The sequence below is a fragment of the Humulus lupulus genome, chromosome 1 (genome assembly GCF_963169125.1).
Source record: "Humulus lupulus chromosome 1, drHumLupu1.1, whole genome shotgun sequence".
Taxonomy (NCBI): domain Eukaryota; kingdom Viridiplantae; phylum Streptophyta; class Magnoliopsida; order Rosales; family Cannabaceae; genus Humulus; species Humulus lupulus.
Genome location: NC_084793.1, coordinates 101696239 through 101713639, shown reverse-complemented (window position 1 = coordinate 101713639; position 17401 = coordinate 101696239). Strand labels below are relative to the sequence as shown.

Genomic DNA, 17401 nt, shown 5'->3' with positions numbered 1-17401 from the left:
ATTGTGAAAAAAAATACTTGAAAAAAAAAAAGAAACCTAAATCGTGTCCTTTCACCATAAGCAATTTTTCCTTAAAGGAAATTTGAACAAAATTCTCAATCCGTCTCTACTAATTAACCTCAGGGAGTTGTTCGTAGTGTGCAAGTAAGTGGAATCAAATAGGCCTGGGGACAAGTAAACCATAAAAATTATATTGTTGTGAAATCTCTAAAAATTCTAAGTATGCTCTGTGGTTGCGGTTTTAACTGATCTTCCACATCAGAAAATTGCTTGTTTGAGATTATCTTTGTTGCCTTGTTTGTGAAAATTGTATGCATCATTGGGAACGTAACTCTAAAAATTGATTAGTAAAAAGACATTTATATTTCTTTGAAATTGAAAGTTTTAGTAAAAATTTGAGCATCATGGAACCAATTGCTAATCCTGTTCATGAAAATGTTGTGCCTGAAAAAACTCTGCTTGAATATTTTTCACCTATTGCATCTAATGCTCCTTCATGTATTGTTCTTCCAACCACTTCTTCTACCCATTTTGAGCTTAAACCATCAATCATTCAATTGTTGCCATCTTTTTATGGTTTAGATAGAGAGGATCCTTACATGCATGTCAAAGATTTCTTAGAAATTCACTCAACATTTAAATTTCAAAAAATTTCTGATAAGTCGGTCAAACTAAGATTGTTCCCTTTTTTCATTAAAAGACAAATCAAAAGATTGGTTAAATTCCCTTCCCATAGGGTCTATAACTACATGGGATCAACTTTATAATAAATTCTTGCTGAAATTTTTTCTTATGTCTAAAACTGATAGTCTAAGGAGAGAAATCTCCGAGTTTTTTCAAAAAGATAATGAAGAGTTTTATGAATGTTGGAAAATATTTAAAGATTTATTATTAAAATGTCCTCATCATGGTTTTGAAAAATGGAGACTTGTAAAATATTTTTATGATGGTTTGACTCCCTCTAATCGTCAAATGATTCAATCTATGCATATTGGATATTTTTTAAAATTTCAAGGCAAGAGGCTTGGGATGCCCTTGAAGATTTGTCTGTCAATTCACAACAATGGAATTATTTTGATCCTAGGTCTAGGTTAACTAATTCACCAAAAATAGGAGGAAGGTATGAAGTAGAAGATGAATTAGACTTAAGAACGTCCTTAGACAAATTAACGAGAAAAGTAGAAGCTTTAGCCATAAGGAAAACTATAAATTCTCCAATACAACCAAGAAAAGATGTTTGTTCTATATGTTCTAGTCCTTGCCATAATGCCCAATTATGTCCTTCCTACCACGAAGCCTTTTCTAAGGAGGCCAATGTTCTTCATGCTTATGGGAAACCAAATGATAGCACATTTTCATCCACCTGCAATCCAAATTGGAGAAACCATCCAAACTTTTCATGGAGACAAAATCAACCTCAAATGAATCAAGGGCGCCAATACAACACGCAAAACCAAACTCATGCCCCCACAAAATCAACCATATCCTCAACAAAGGAAACCTTCCTTAGAAGATACCTTACAACAATTTATGCAATCCACTCAACAAATCCTACAAAATCAGTCTCAATCAATTACCAAACTCGAGACACAAGTAGGTCAACTTGCCACTGCTTTAGTTGATAGAGAAAAAGGAACATTCCCTAGTCAACCTATCCCTAATCCAAAAGGTCAATATGAGATAGGAAAGTCTAGTCATAATGGAGAAGTCAAATCAATTTCAACTCTTAGGTTCGGAAAGAACATTGTCAAACCCGATTACATACCCGAGGTTGAAAATGAAAAAGAAAAGAGTCATCCTTCTAGTTCTAATGACTCTTCAAACAAGGAAACTCCAATCCATCCTTTCATTCCAAAAGCCCCATTCCCACAAAAATTACTTCCAATTAAAAAAGGCGGCCAATATAATGACATCTTAGAAGTTTTCAAACAAGTTAGTATCAATATCCCTTTCTTAGATGCCATTAAACGAATTCCTGCCTACTCTAAATTTTTAAAGGATCTTTGTACTATTAAAAGAAACACTAATATTCCTAAAAGCCGTTTTTAACTGAAAAAGCTAGTTCCATTATTCAATATAAGAGTCTTGTTAAATATAAAGATCCTGGGTGTCCCACAATTTCATGCATTATTGGTGATCATTTTATTAACAAAGCTTTACTTGATTTGGGTGCTAGTGTGAATTTATTGCCTTATTCTGTTTATAAGCAACTTGGTCTTGGTGAACTAAAACCTACCTCTATAACTCTTCAATTAGTCGATCATTCTATGAAAATTCCTAGAGGCATTATAGAGGATGTTTTGATAAAAGTTGATAAATTTTATTTTCATGTTGACTTCATTGTTCTTGATACTCAACCTGTGGAAAATGTGCATGCTCAAATTCCTATCATTTTAGGTAGACCATTCTTAGCTACAACTAATGCAATCATTAATTGTCGTAATGGTATTTTGAAATTATCTTTTGGAAAAATGACTGTTGAATTGAATGTTTTTAATGTTGCTAAATCTCTTAAGTGTGAAGAAATGCATGAAGTTAACATGATAGATAGTATTTGTGAAAATGATGGAAATGACTTACTTGACTTTTGCGAAAAATACTTTGGTATGAACTTGCATGTTGGTGATTCTAATGATGATGTGAATTCTTTGCTAGAGTCTATACCCTTAAATGAAACCAAAGTTGAACCTTTTTCGCCCTTAGATCATGTTCAATCAATTTATGAGTCTCCAAAGTTAGACCTTAAACTTTTGCCAGAAAATTTAAAATATGATTTTCTAGGAGAGTCTGAAACCTTACCTGTTATCATAGCATCCGCCTTAGATAAAGAACAAGAAGATAAATTGTTAGATGTCCTTAGAAAACATAAAGAAGCCATAGGTTGGACCATTGGAGACATTAAAGGAATTAGCCCATCCATATGTATGCATAGAATCTATCTAGAAGAGAATGTTAAAACCTCTCTGGAATGTCAAAGAAGGTTAAATCCAAATATGAAAGAAGTGGTTAGAGAAAAAGTCATAAAATTATTAGACGTAGGTATCATTTACCCTACTTCTGATAGTCAATGGGTTATTCCAGTTCAAGTTGTACCTAAGAAGTCTGGGATCACAGTTGTTGAAAATGAGAAAAATGAATTAATCCCTACTAGAGTACAAACGGGGTGGAGAGTGTGCATATATTATAGAAAGCTGCATAATGTTACTAGAAAAGACCATTTTCCATTACCCTTTATTGATCAAATGCTTGAACGTTTAGCTGGCCATGCATATTATTGCTTTTGGGATATAACCAAATTCCCATTGCCCCAGAAGATCAAGAAAAGACTACATTTACATGCCTTTTCGGAACTTTTGTCTATCAACGCATGCCTTTTGGATTATGCAATGCACCTGCGACTTTTCAAAGGTGTATGATTTCAATTTTTTCTGACATGGTGGAAAGATTTCTTGAAGTGTTTATGGATGCTTTTTCTGTGTTTGGTTCCTCCTTTAATGAATGTTTGCACAATCTTTCACTTGTTTTGATTCGTTGCAAAGAGAAAAACCTTGCGCTTAACAGGGAAAAATTTCATTTTATGGTTCAAAAGGGAATTGTTTTAAGTCATGTAATCTCATCCGAGAGAATAGAAGTTGATAAAGAAAAAGTTAATCTTATTTCAAAACTGCCCCCACCTAAAACTGTGAAAGAAATTAAATCATTCCTAGGTCATGCCGGTTTCTATAGACGATTTATAAAAGACTTTAGCAAAATTTCTCGGCCTTTATGCCATTTACTTGGAAAGGAAAATTCTTTTGTCTTTAATAATGATTGCCATGTTTCCTTTGAAAATTTGAAAAATTTGTTGACTACTGCACCCATTATTCGACCCCCTGATTGGAAAATACCTTTTGAAATGTGTGATGCTTCTGATTATGCTATAGGTGCTTTCTTAGGACAAAGACTTAAAAAAATACCTCATTTGATTTACTATTCTAGCAAAACTTTAAATGATGCACGATTAAATTATTCCACAACCGAGAAAGAATTGCTTGTTGTTGTTTTTACATTGGAGAAATTTAGGTCTTATCTGTTAGGATATAAAATTATTGTCTATTCTGATCATGTTGCATTAAAATATATCTTGTTGAAAAAAGATGCTAAGTCTCATTTAATCCGTTGGATCCTACTTTTACAAGAATTCGACTTAGAAATACGTGATAAAAAAGGATCTGCAAATGTTGTTGTTGATCATTTATCTAGACTAGTTGTTGAAACTATACATGATTCCACTCCTATCATTGAAATTTTTCCTGATGAACAATTGATGCATGTTTCTTCCTTGCATTGGTATGTTGATATTGTTAATTATTTGGTCACTAAAGAAATACCATCTCATTGGTCTAAGCATGATAAATCTAAATTTTATTCTGAGGTGAAAATTTTTATTTGGGATGATCCTTACTTGTTTAAATACTGCCCTGATCAAAAAAATTAGAAGGTGCATTCCAAATTGTGACCAATCTAAAATCATATCTTTTTGTCACGATCATGCATGTGAAGGACATTTTAGTGGTAAGAAAAGAGCTGCTAATGTTTTACAATGTGGTTTTTATTGGCCTACTATCTTTCATGATACATATGCCTATTGTAAAGCTTGTGAATGTTGCCAAAAGTTAGGAAGTTTAACTAAAAGAAACATGATGCCTTTAAATCCTATTCTTATTATCGACATATTTGATGTTTGGGGCATGATTTTATGGGACCATTTCCTAACTCTTTTGGTAACCTTTATATTCTTGTTGGAGTTGATTATGTGTCTAAATGGGTTGAAGCTATTGCATGCCACACTAATGACCACAAAGTTGTGCTTCGATTTTTGAAAGAAAATATATTTTCCCGTTTTGGTTCACCACGTGCTATCATTAGTGATAACGGTACACACTTTTGTAATAAGCCATTTGAACATTTGACGAAACAATATGGCATTACACATAAAGTCTCAACACCATATCATCCACAAACTAATGGTCAAGTTGAAGTGTATAATAGGGAAGTTAAGCACATTTTAGAAAAAACTGTGAATCCAACTAGGAACGATTGGTCCTTAAGACTCAATGATGCATTATGGGCATATCGTACCAGGTACAAAACACCCATTGGCATGTCACCCTACAGACTTGTGTATGGGAAGGCGTGTCACTTACCTGTTGAGTTAGAACATAGAGCCTTTTGAACTATTAAGAAATTAAATTTTTCTTTAGACAAGGCAGGTGAGAAACGAAAACTTCAACTAAATGAACTAGAAGAAATTAGGAATGATGCATATAACTATTCAAAAAAGTATAAGGATCGTATGAAATTTTACCATGATAAAAATATTTTGAGAAAAGATTTTTCTCCAGGTCAGAAAGTACTTTTATACAACTCTCGTTTGCATTTATTCCCAGAAAAGTTACGCTCTAGGTGGCCTAGTCCTTACATTGTTCGTATTGTTTTTCCACATGGAGCTATTGAAATTGAAAATCCTAAAAATGGTGATATATTTAAAATTAATGGACAAAAATTAAAACCATTTTTAGATTAAAAACTGATGAAGTGGATGAGATCCTCCTTGAGAACCCTGTTTACCAAGCTCTTTGATTCCTATTGATAACTTGTGTTTGATTTGTTTTGTTTGTTTTATGTGTGATTTAATTTTTGTTTGTTGTGTCCTTTACTCTCTTGACGTTGCACCACGATGAGGTACGACCATTTTAAACTCTAACCTCTTGTAACTTTTAATTTATATTTATATGTTGACACATTGAGGACAATGTTTAAATTAAGTTTGGGGGTATTAAGTTTATATGGTTATTATCATTTTGTGTTGTTTTTATTGTTTATGTTTCGTGTTAATTTTTGTTTTATTATGTTTTGTGTGGTTTGTTAAAAAAAACAAAACTTTATTAATTTTTTTGTTTGTTGAAAAAAAAATATTTATATATATTGTTGTCTTGTTAAAAAAAATTTAATTGTTCATTTTCATAAAAATTCAAAAAAAACTTTGGTGATATTTTTCATTTTCGATGCTAAAAATCTTGATTAAGTTTGAGTTTAATTCTCTTAAAAATATGAATAATTTTTAAGCTTTGTCTTTAATTATTGGGTCAATTTTGCTTGTAACAAAAATTACATTTTTCATAACAATAACATTTTTTCCTATAAGTTTAAGTGAAAAATAATTTTAATAAAAATATCTTTTTTAAAAGTGAAATTGACAATTTAATTAATTACATAAGCTTAACTTTTATTCATAATAATTTTTTAGAATTATTTTCATTGTGCAATTTTTTAGAAAATCCTTTTTATATCACCAATTAAAAAAAAATGTGTGTGCTTTTAATTTTTCTTTTCCTTGAGGACTAGCAAAACATTAAGTTTGGGGGTGTGATAACTCTACAAAATAGAGTTATTTTACCACTATTTATAAGCTAATTAGTTTTAAGTTCTTAAGCTTTTTATTAATTTATTAAGTTTTTAAGTAATTTTAATTTATTAGTATTATTATGATTTTATAGATTTTTGTGTGTTTTTATAATTATTGTGTTGTAATATGTTGTAGTTTAATTATTTGAATTATTGTTGTGTGTTAGTGGTAAAAATTAATGCATATTTATTCAACTTAAGTGTTAAAACAAATTAAGTTTAAATTAATATTTTCTTTAAATTAATGAGATATATTTGTATATTGAAAATATTTTATTTAAAGTTAATTTATTCTATTTTATAGAAATTAATTTGCATTTTTTTTTAAAGGAAATCAAAAGAAAGAATATGGCATTTTTTGAAGAATTTAACCCAACTCTCCACCTGGGCCCGTGCCTCCCAGCAACAGCCATCTCTAGCCCAAGCTCCAGGCCTAGCCCGCGCCTCCTTGTGCCATCCGAAGCTGCCTCCTGCTCAGGTCTAACCGAGCCCAGCCCAGCCACTTGGGCCCGAAACTGCCTAACCGCCTGGCACCAGGCCCACCACCAAAGTCCTCCAGCTGCCCCCAAAGCCCAGTAGCTGCCCCCCTCACCAGCCCGCATGCACCCTACCTAGCCAACTCCACTCAACCCACCACCGAAGCACACATGCTCCAACCGCCTGCCACAACCCACCAAGCCACCTTTGTGCATTTTGAGCCCAACAAAAGCATCTTTGTTCCCTTGTCCCCTTTTGTCTAAAATTGCCATTTTTTTAGCCAAACTTCTCTACACATTTTACCCCAAAATCATCATTACACCCTAAAATTTACCCCTATTTGCCATACTATTATTAATTTAATTAATTTAAATTGATTATTTTAATACTCTCATTTTGGCTATAAATAGGAAATTTTCAAGACCATTTGGGTGTGCTTATTTTGGGAGAGGTCATACCACAAAGTTTCTACACTTTCAAATCTCTCTATTCTCTTCATCTTCTTCTTCTTTTTGGTTAATTTTCTATGTATTTTTAGAGGAACAATTTGGGGATTTTCCTTCAAATTTTCCTAAGTTATGTTTGTAATTTTTTTGTTTTTATTTTCTATTCTAGTTATGAATTTCTAATCTTTTTAAGATTATTAAGGTGATGATGGAACAATATGTAACTAGATAGTATTTGTTTTGTATGTTGATTTCCCATTTTGTGTAACAAAGTTTATGGATTTTTCTTTTTCAAATATCTTATTTCATCTTAAATATCATGTATTTTCTATTGTTAGCATATTTACACTTTGTTCTTCATTAATACAAAAACATAATATTCTTTGTGTAAGATGTGTCATTAAATTGTACACATCCAATGCTTAGAACAAAAATATTATGTTCTACCTTATAAATAATGTTATTTGATTTTTTATTGTTTCATTAGGTTGATTCACATTAAATACTTTGAAATTATACTTTTTGAAAAGTGAAGAAAAATCCTATCTTTTTAGAAGTAATTTGTGCTTAAAATTATAAATCTATCTGGAAAATGATAGTTTAACTTATTTTAACTATCACTAATCTTGGGAATCAATACACTAATAAGTGTTATTAAACTTACATTTTGTAGATTCTAGTATCTTAATAATCCTTCTTTTAACACTTATTTTCAAATCATTATTGGTTTATTTTTATTCTCTTAAATAGCTTTATTTTCAATCTTTTATTTCATGTTCATAACATTAAAACTCATCAATCTTTGGAGTTAGGTTAGAATTTATTAATTTTGGTTTAAAATAGTTTTCTTTTTTATTTTAGACAACTCCTTTGGGTTCGATCTCGTGCTTACACGAACACTATATTTCATATACGATTCGTGCGCTTGCGAGTATAAATCTTTAAAACATACCCGTTTTGGGTCCATCACTGGGAATCACTGAATATCTCCAGGGACTGTGCATGTACATCCCGAGACAAGCGTAATCCAGCTAATAATGCCTCGTACTCAGCCTCATTGTTTGAAGCATTGAATCCAACTCTGAGAGTGCAATGGATTCGATGATTCTCTGGAGTGATCAATATGATTCCTGCGCCCGAGTTGTGTTCATTGGATGCTCTATCAACATATAACTTCCATACAAAAGTATATCCTTCCTTCTCGGTATCTCCATTCTCTGATTGGTAGGAAGGGTCTTCAAGGTTGGTGCATTCAACTATGAATTCCGCCAATGCTTGCCATTTTATCACCGTCCTCGAATGATAAGTGATATCAAACTGTCCCAGTTCCACTGCCCACTTGAGTAATCGTCCCGAGGCCTCTAGTTTTTGAAGAACCTACCTCGGCAGTTGATCGGTTAGGACTTGGATCGAGTGACCTTGGAAATATGGACGTAACTTTCGAGAGGCGATTAGTAAACAATAGGCTAGTTTTTCAAGAGGGGGATACCTAGACTCCGCACCTACTAGCCTTTTACTGATATAGTATACAGTGTGTTGTATCATGTTCTCTTCCTTTATCAAAGCAGCATTGATTGCATTCTCGGTGATTGCCAAATAGATGAATAGTACTTCACCATGTATTGGCTTCGCTAGGATGGGAGGTTGGGCAAGGTGTTCCTTCAGGGCTTGGAAAGCCTCCTCACACTCCTCGGTCCATTGGATCTTCTTTCTTCCCCTCAGTAAGTTAAAGAAAGGGACACACTTGTTAGTAGACTTTGATATGAACCTACTGAGGGCAGCTACTCTCTCGGTTAAGATTTGCACTGCTTTGATTGTGGTAGGTGACTTCATGTCGATCAATGCTTTGATCTTCTCGGGGTTAGCCTCGATTCCACGTGAATTGACTATGTATACGAGAAACTTACCAAAACCAACTCCAAACAAGCACTTTAGAGGGTTTAGCTTCAACGCATCCATGAATGAAAGTATTTCATGTCATGCCATTGCATCGACCAGTTGGTCGATTCTGGGTAGTGCGAAGCAGTCTTTAGGGCAGACCTTGTTCTAATCTATGAAGTCCACGTATGTTCTCTACTTCCCGTTTGGTTTTGGGACTAACACAGGGTTTGATACCCAATCAGGGTAGTAGGCCTCCCTTATAAAACCGTTTTCCTTGAGCCGCTCGACCTCCTCCTTCAAGGCTTAAGATCGGTCTTTGTCAAGCAGTCTCCTTTTTTGTTGCATTGGTGGATAGTTCTTGTCTATATTGAGGACATGACTTAATACGGATGGAGAAATTCCAACCATGTCCTTATGTGACCAAGCAAAGACGTCCTGGTTTTTCTTCAAGAATTCCACCAATCGTGATTTAATTTCCACCTTTAACTCCTTCCCGACTTTGATTACTCTAGTTGGGTCCTCCTCATCTAGTAGGATTTCGTCAAGATCTTCGACTGGTCCTACCCCCATGACGTCATCCCCAAAGCGAGGATCGACGTCATTTCCCTCGCTTTGGGAAACTTGCTATAACAACAAATCTTCGTTAAAAGGAGCCCTCGGCTCCAGTAAAATGTTTCTTTCAACGCCAACTTCCATGTTGACAATCTCATCGGTTCCTTCACTCTTTTCACAGCAGGTTACTCTCATGTTGTTTATGCATGGTCCTTTCTTTTCCTTGACCACTGACGCATTATAGCATTCTCGTGCTTCCCTTAGGTTACCCTGTACGCATCCTTGCCCTGCGCTGGTGGGGAACTTCAAAGATAGATGCCAAATAGATACTGCTGCGTGTAATTCCATCAGGAGGGGTCTCCTGAGTACTACATTGTAAGCTGATGAGCAATCTACCACCAGGAACTCTATCATCACAGTCTCGTGCCTGGGGGCATCCCCCACTGTGACTGGTAGTTTGATAGTTCCTGCTGGTGCTAAGCATTCTCCTGTGAACCCATATATCACTTGGGAACATGGTGTTAGGTCCTTGATTGTGAGCTTCTTCTTCTTGAGGGATGATCTATAGATGATATCTACCGAGCTTCCCGTATCCACCAAGGATCTCTTCACTCGGGCAATGGCGATTTGAATGGTAAGGACTAGAGGGTCATTATGGGGGTACCTCACGTGTCTGGCGTCATCCTCTGTAAAAGTGAGTGTTTCACTTTCATACTTTGGATTTTTTGGAGACAGCTCCTCGACTTCCATACACTGGGAAGACTCCCCTACCTCATGCCTGAGGGTCCTTGCATATCGCTCGCGAGCATTGTTACTGTTGCCTGCTATGTGGGGCCCTCCACATATGCTATCCAGTGTGAAGTCTACAGCTGCTGGCTCCAGTGGTGGACTCCTCTGCCTTTAGAATTTTGGATTCTTACTTGGGGTCTCGGTCTTGCCTCGGTACCTCGAGAGTTTTCCTGATCAGAGAAGAAACTCTTTCTCATCCTTCGATTTTTTTCACTCATTTGTGTCGTGCCCATAATCATTATGGAAACAACAAAACTTGTTCTTATCCTTCTAAACGCAAGGATGGTGGCTTTCGGTATGGTACCTCCTGGTATGTTGCCAAGTAAATCTCAGGCCTCGATGTGGTCAGGATGGTATAATTGGTGAACCTGGGCTAGTAGGGTTGATGCTTAGGTTGTTTGTTGGCAGGTGCTGACTTAGCTTTCTTTTCTCCACCCTGCTTGGGCCCTAAGGTATTCCTCTTCTTACCATTGCCCCCACTGCCACCCTGAGGGTTCGTGCCATTTTTATTCGCCTTGACAGTGGTCGGATGGTTTATGCCTTTTTCTTCCTTCATGATAGTGTCATCTAGCTTCATGTATTTGTCGGCTTGGTCCAGGAACTCTTGCAAGGTGTTGATAGGGTTCTTGTGTATACTATCCCACAAGGGACTATGATAAATTATTCCTGCCGAGATGGCAACGAACTTCCCTTCATCTCCTACTGTGGCCACTCGGTTTTCCTCTCTCATGAATCTTTGAATGTAGTCTTTCAGGGATTCATCTTTCCCTTGCTTGATGTCAGTTAACTGATTGACATAAACTGGTTGAATCCGCTCGGCACTAAAGACCTTGCAGAATTCCTTCCTGAACTACTCTCAGGAAGTGATGGATCTAGGTTTGAACTTCCAATACCATTCCTGAGCTGAGTCAGAGAGAGTGGTAGGGAATAACCTGCACCTTTAATCACGCTCCACACTGAGTAATTCCATTTGAACCTCAAACTTCCCAATGTGTCGTACCGGGTCCTCCTTCCCAGTGTATGTAGGAAGTTTCGAGGTCTTGTATTTCGGTGGTGGTTGGGCAGCTTCGATCTTGGCACTGAAATAACTCCCACTTCTATGAGCCAGCTCGATATCTGAAGGTTTCTTTGTTAAACCCTGAACAGCCATAACGAGTGCATCTATTTGAGCCTGTACTGTTGGTGGGACCGCTGCTCCAGGTGGGGAGGATATCACTGGTACCCCCTCCTGAGCATTGGTCCTCCTGTTGATGACCTCCATCAAATCCTGAGGTTGTGCATCTTTCCCCAGCCTATCGAACACAGTACTTGTGTTATTCATCGGTTCTTTTCCCTTGCGAGATTGAGGGTGTAGGGGTGGTAGGTCCTCCTTGCCCCTGTCAGTGCGACCCTGCCCCCAAACCTCTCCTCCTATATGACTTTGAGACTTTGAGCAGCCATTTCCATTCCTGTCACGCCTTTCAGTTGTTTGACCCTCATCTCTTGTGTTGTTTCGTCGGTCCCCCTGGGAAGGGGCCTTTGGGTTAGTAATACTCCTACTCCGAGATGGAGTGTTATTCTTCTTAGTCATGGAGGAGGCAGTCTTGGACTATGCCTCTTCATCCTGTCTCTAGGAAAGTGGTTCTGAGAGTGTCCTTGGGATTCTACTCCTCCCCTGGGAATCTCTATTACTATTGCCTTGCATTCCTACTGCTTTGGCCTGAGCCAACCTCACCGCCTAATCAGCAGCTTCAGCGTTAGCTCGGGCTAACTGAGTAGCTACCCAAGGCCACAGCGGCCTTCTGGTGCTTCCGGTCAGCCTCTTGCTCCCTCTGGATCATCCTCTGTACTTGCTCATCGATCTCCCATCGTTGTCATTCCATAGTCACCCTCTGAAGGGAAATTTTTGCAGCAAAGGCCTCTTGCCTCGCCAAAAATTATGCCATCTCCTCCTTGTGAGCATCTTGTAGATCTTCTGCATCAGGTTGATCTCCTACCTCCACCTGAGGTTCGTTAATGGGATCTATGGGATCCTAGGTGGGGGGATCCCTGGGAGCAGTCTTCTTTGTCTGACTGGGTTTTGGAGGCATCGTAAAAATGATGAAAATATGTTTCAGGATTTCGTACTCTCAATGTAAGCACCAAAATGTTGACATGTGAAATTGGCCAATAGTCGTACATACATTATATGACACCTGTTGAACGAAATAAATGATAGAGTACGATTATCTTACATAAACATACAAGAATTTTATAGTGGCTCGGCCCTGTTTAGATGAACAGTAATAACCTAATCTACTTAGCTTTTAGTATTGAGTCACTCGACAATTATAAGTACAAACTGGTGAGTTCACTTATCAGTAAGATTTTTCTCCATAAATTCCAGAGAAAGAGATCGAATCCAGAAAAGAGAGTCCAAAAAAATGTCCCTCGAAATGAAGCCCTGGGTCCCTTATTTATAGTACCCAGGGGCTGTTACATGACCAATCATACTGGGATTGTGGTTTGGCACACGAATATCAGGTAGTGGAGATACATGTCCACTTCCCCGTGATCATGAGATTATGGGTCTTCTCATTGTTTCTTTAGATCGTGGTAGACAATGCACAATTGAAACTTTTGGGAAAATGTTAAGTCTCTGTCGGTATATGAGAATTAGGTGCTAGGCCGGACGACTAAAGCTTAGGTGCTGGACCTACGACCTTCTGGGTGCTGGACCTGTTGATCCTCTGGGTGCTAGGCTTGTTGATCTTTTGGGTGCTAGGCCTACTGATCTCAATTTGAATGAGAGTGATTATTTCTCAGTGAAGTGTACTTGGGGGTTTAGGCCGACCACCCCATGAAAGATAGGGTGGGCCGACCACCCAGAAGGCTCTTGGGCCTGCTTAGGCTGACCACCCTAGGGGTTGAGGTCAAGCCGACCACTCCTCGGGGTCCTTGGGCATATTGAGGCTGACTACCCTAGGGGTTGGGGTCAGGTCGACCACCCCTAGGGGTCCTTGTGCATGCTGGGGCCGACCACCCCCGGGGTAGGGGGTCAGGCCGACCACTTCTAGGCCCTTGGGCCTGCTTAGGCCAACCACCCCTAGGGGTAGGGGTCAGGCCGACCACCCCTAGAGCGTTTAGACTTGGTTGACTTTCCTAGGTCCTGGACCTATCTATTTTTTCCATCGGTCTTTTCTCAATACTTTGTTGTTTTTCCCTAATTGGTGATGTCATGTGTCTCATTTTCATTCGCCACGTCATCCTTGTATTTTTTAGGGATAACATGCATGTGTTAGGTGAACTGAATATGCATGCAAGCTCGTTCTTGTTAATAAGGGCATATTTGTAATTTTGACCCGTTGAGGGCATAAATGTGATTATATGTGTTAAACTATTGAGACCACATTATTTTGTGGATATCTTTGTGGTACTCGGCTCGATGCGATCCTAGAGAGCGGACTAGCGGAATAGTCACAACGGGTTCAAATGCCTGGCTCAGGGTGAGCCTAGGGGATATTTTGGGAACCTAGCAAATATTTGGGAATTGGGTAACGTGTAGTTATTTGGTGATTATTTGGGCACATTAGGATTAATTGGGAATTTATAAGACCACTTGAGGATTAACAGAAAATGCAGTAAATGACAGGTTTGCCCTTAAAGGCAATAAGAGACTAAGGATAAGTTAGGGGGCATTTTGGTCTTTTGTGTTAAGAGATAGGCTTAGGATAGACTTCAGGAAGTGACCAGAACCACCAAAAACCACTAAGGGGTTCTCTCTCTCTCTCTCTCACGTTACCCTCTCTATCACTCTCATTGGGGAACTTTGGAAAGCTAAAGAGAACACCAATTCTCTGAACTTTGGGGCAGGGATTTGATAAAGAATTGAAGCTAGGATTACTTGAGGATCAGTTCGGGGCCCGAAATTGTGATCAAGGTAAGATTTGTACTATGTTTTCTTGATGAATTTTGTTATGGTTTAGGTTTTTTGAGGTTTAAACTTTGGTTTTGAATTTGAGTTTTGGTGAGGATATGGATTAGTTTTGGGGGGTAATAATGATATCTATGATGTCTTATTATGGATGCTAGACTCGATTTTCAGGTTTCGTTATGTTTAGTGTGAGTTCTTATGGGTTTGGCTCAGGGAAAAACGTAGGAAAAACCAAGAAGTTTTGGGTTCACAGGGGCGCGGCGCGACGCTGTTCTTGGCTAGCGCGGCGCAGGTTAGGGTGCGCCGCGACCCGTGACCCTCATGAGAGAGCCTTGGGGCTCTCTGACTTGTAGCGCGCCGCAGTCCTATTGGGTTGGTTGCAACTCAAATTAAAGAAAATAGCCAAAACATGTTTTTAAGCTCGGGAACTCAATTGTAAAGGCTCGGGAAGGATTCAACTACCTGGTTTAGTAGAATTCGAGGTACCAGAGGTTAAAATTACACCTTGAAACTTTTGAATAGTACAAGTGATTGATGATTGCCATTATTACTTGTGACTAGGTTATACCACTAGGGCTCAGGGATTGGGATCGTGCTCGGGACTGCCATACGCTAGATGCTCGGGACTTGAGGTAAGAAAACTGCACCTAGGTTGTGATTGGGGCTCGGACCCCTGTTAATAAATATGAGTATGACTGTGACTATATGTGAGAATATGGTTGTAACTGTGTTTGAAAATATCTGGTAGAGCATGCTTGTATATGCTACCTCTGATTGCTTGTTGTGCAATGTATATTTGTGATTATATCTATTCTGAAGGTCGATCTAAGGGCGTTGGGGGCTGATAGAAAGTGTGTGGAACGTAGCTCAGACTTAGTGTGCCGGGGTCAGCTATAAGACCAGAGGACTCGACCTAAAGGCGCCGGGCCTAAACATTATACAATAAATAGAAGTGTGGTTTGCACTTAACTAATTTTATTGATTGATGAGATTGGATTATGTGTTTGATTGAGCTAAATATTACTGTTAGGCTTATTGCTTATATCCTGTTGTTGATTGAATTTATTGATCTAAGTTATTGTTTATATGATGTTGCTTATTTGTGCCTGTTGATTTAAGTTTTCTTGCTGAGCCTTGGCTCATGGGTGCTATGTGGTGCAGGTAAGGGAAAGGGATAGTCAGACCAGCCATGAGTTGGATAGCTTTAGGGGCAGTGTGTACATATGCAGCCCACTCGACCACCATGGTCGCGATAGCTTGGGAGGTACTAGGGTTGAACTCTGTTTTGCTCCTTAGGATGGCTAATTTGTATTACATTTGTCTTTTATTAGTCTGTAACCAATTTTTGGGATCCCGTGTATAATTTTAATATTTTTAATGAAAAATAATCGTGTTGTTGACTAAAAGTTTTTAGTACATAACCTTGACTTAGTCTTTAATTACATATTTAAGTCCAAATGACTCTATTAGCGAGCTAAGCACTATTTTAAACACACAGTGTAACAGTCTTGGCTAACCAGGGCATTACAGTTTTGGTGCCTAAAGTAAAGTGTCTTTCCACTTGAAATTTTCCTTAGTGAAAATACCACAAAGTCTTATCGAAATCATTGGTAGCTTAAAAGCTTGAACCAAGTATTCCTTATGATAAAATTGGTGATACCTCACACACCTCCACTTGATCTTTTGTTTTCCTACTTTTCTCCCTTAACACTCATATGGTCATGTGCTCATCCCTTCATGAACATTCCGGAGAGAAACTCCAACTCCCATGAGAGGCGGCACCACCTCTAAGTTCACATAGGTGAAGTTCTTACAACATCTTTGCTACCTTTATAGATGCTTGTTGCACTCAAATGAACTTCATTAAAAGCCCTAGGCTTAACCCTTACTCAGTAGTAACCAACACTAACCATCTTGGATGGAACTCACAATAAGTTTTAGTGTTGAAACCATTCACTTATCAATGACTTGTTCTTACCCATTGAACTATTTCCCTTGATGATCACAAGTTTGGTGTTTGGTTGCAATCATTGATGAATCATTTATTCTAGGAGTTTCACTCCCATCCCTTTTGAAGTGGAACGTACTAACCTCCTTACAAAAGGTTTTGTAAATGGATCCGCTAAGTTCTCACTTGTCTTAACATATGAGATTGATATGACTCCATCTTGAATCAATTGTCTCACATATTCATCTTAGACTAATATTTCTATAATTTCCATTATGCACACTATTATATGCTCTAGCAAGAGTGGATTGGCTATCACAATGTAATGAAATTGTTGATACCATATCCGTTATGAAAGGGATATCCAACATAATATCTCTAAGCCACTCGACCTTTTTGTTGGTTGCCGCTAGAGCTATAAATTATGCTTCCATGGTTGAGTGCAATATACAAGTTTGCTTCTTGGAGTCCCATGAGATGGCACCTCCTCCAAGAGTAAACTCCCAACCGGTGGTGGAGAGATTATCTCCCACTCCCGATATCCAACTAGCGCTGTAATATCCTTCAAGTATCATTGGAAAGTTTGAATAGTGAAAGCTATATTCTTTGTAACTCTTAAGGTATTCAAGAATCCTCTCAATAGCCTTCGAATGCTTGATACTTGGATTGCTAGTAAACATACAAAGTTTACTAACCACATATGCAATATTTTCCCTTGTGTAATGAGCGGCGTATATTAGGCTTACTATTGCACTTCTTGTTATGGTTTATGCCCTAAAAGCATGTAAAAAGATATTTTATTTATTTAAATAAAAGTACATTTTTATTATATTTGAATGTTATAACTATTATTTGAATAATTTATATAAATATCAATAAAATTCCATATTCATTTATGAGGATACGATCTTGTATTAGTACAAGAGAATTAAAATCATGTACAATGAATAAAATAGTTAGTAACATATT

The 17401-nt window shown here is 37.6% G+C and overlaps 1 non-coding gene across 1 annotated transcript; it reads right to left on the bottom strand.

Moving 5' to 3' along the window:
• Window positions 1–807: 807 nt before the first annotated feature.
• LOC133813661 (small nucleolar RNA R71) lies at window positions 808–914 on the bottom strand. Its single transcript, XR_009884667.1, has one exon. It is a non-coding gene; the product is annotated as a small nucleolar RNA R71 (small nucleolar RNA).
• Window positions 915–17401: the final 16487 nt, after the last annotated feature.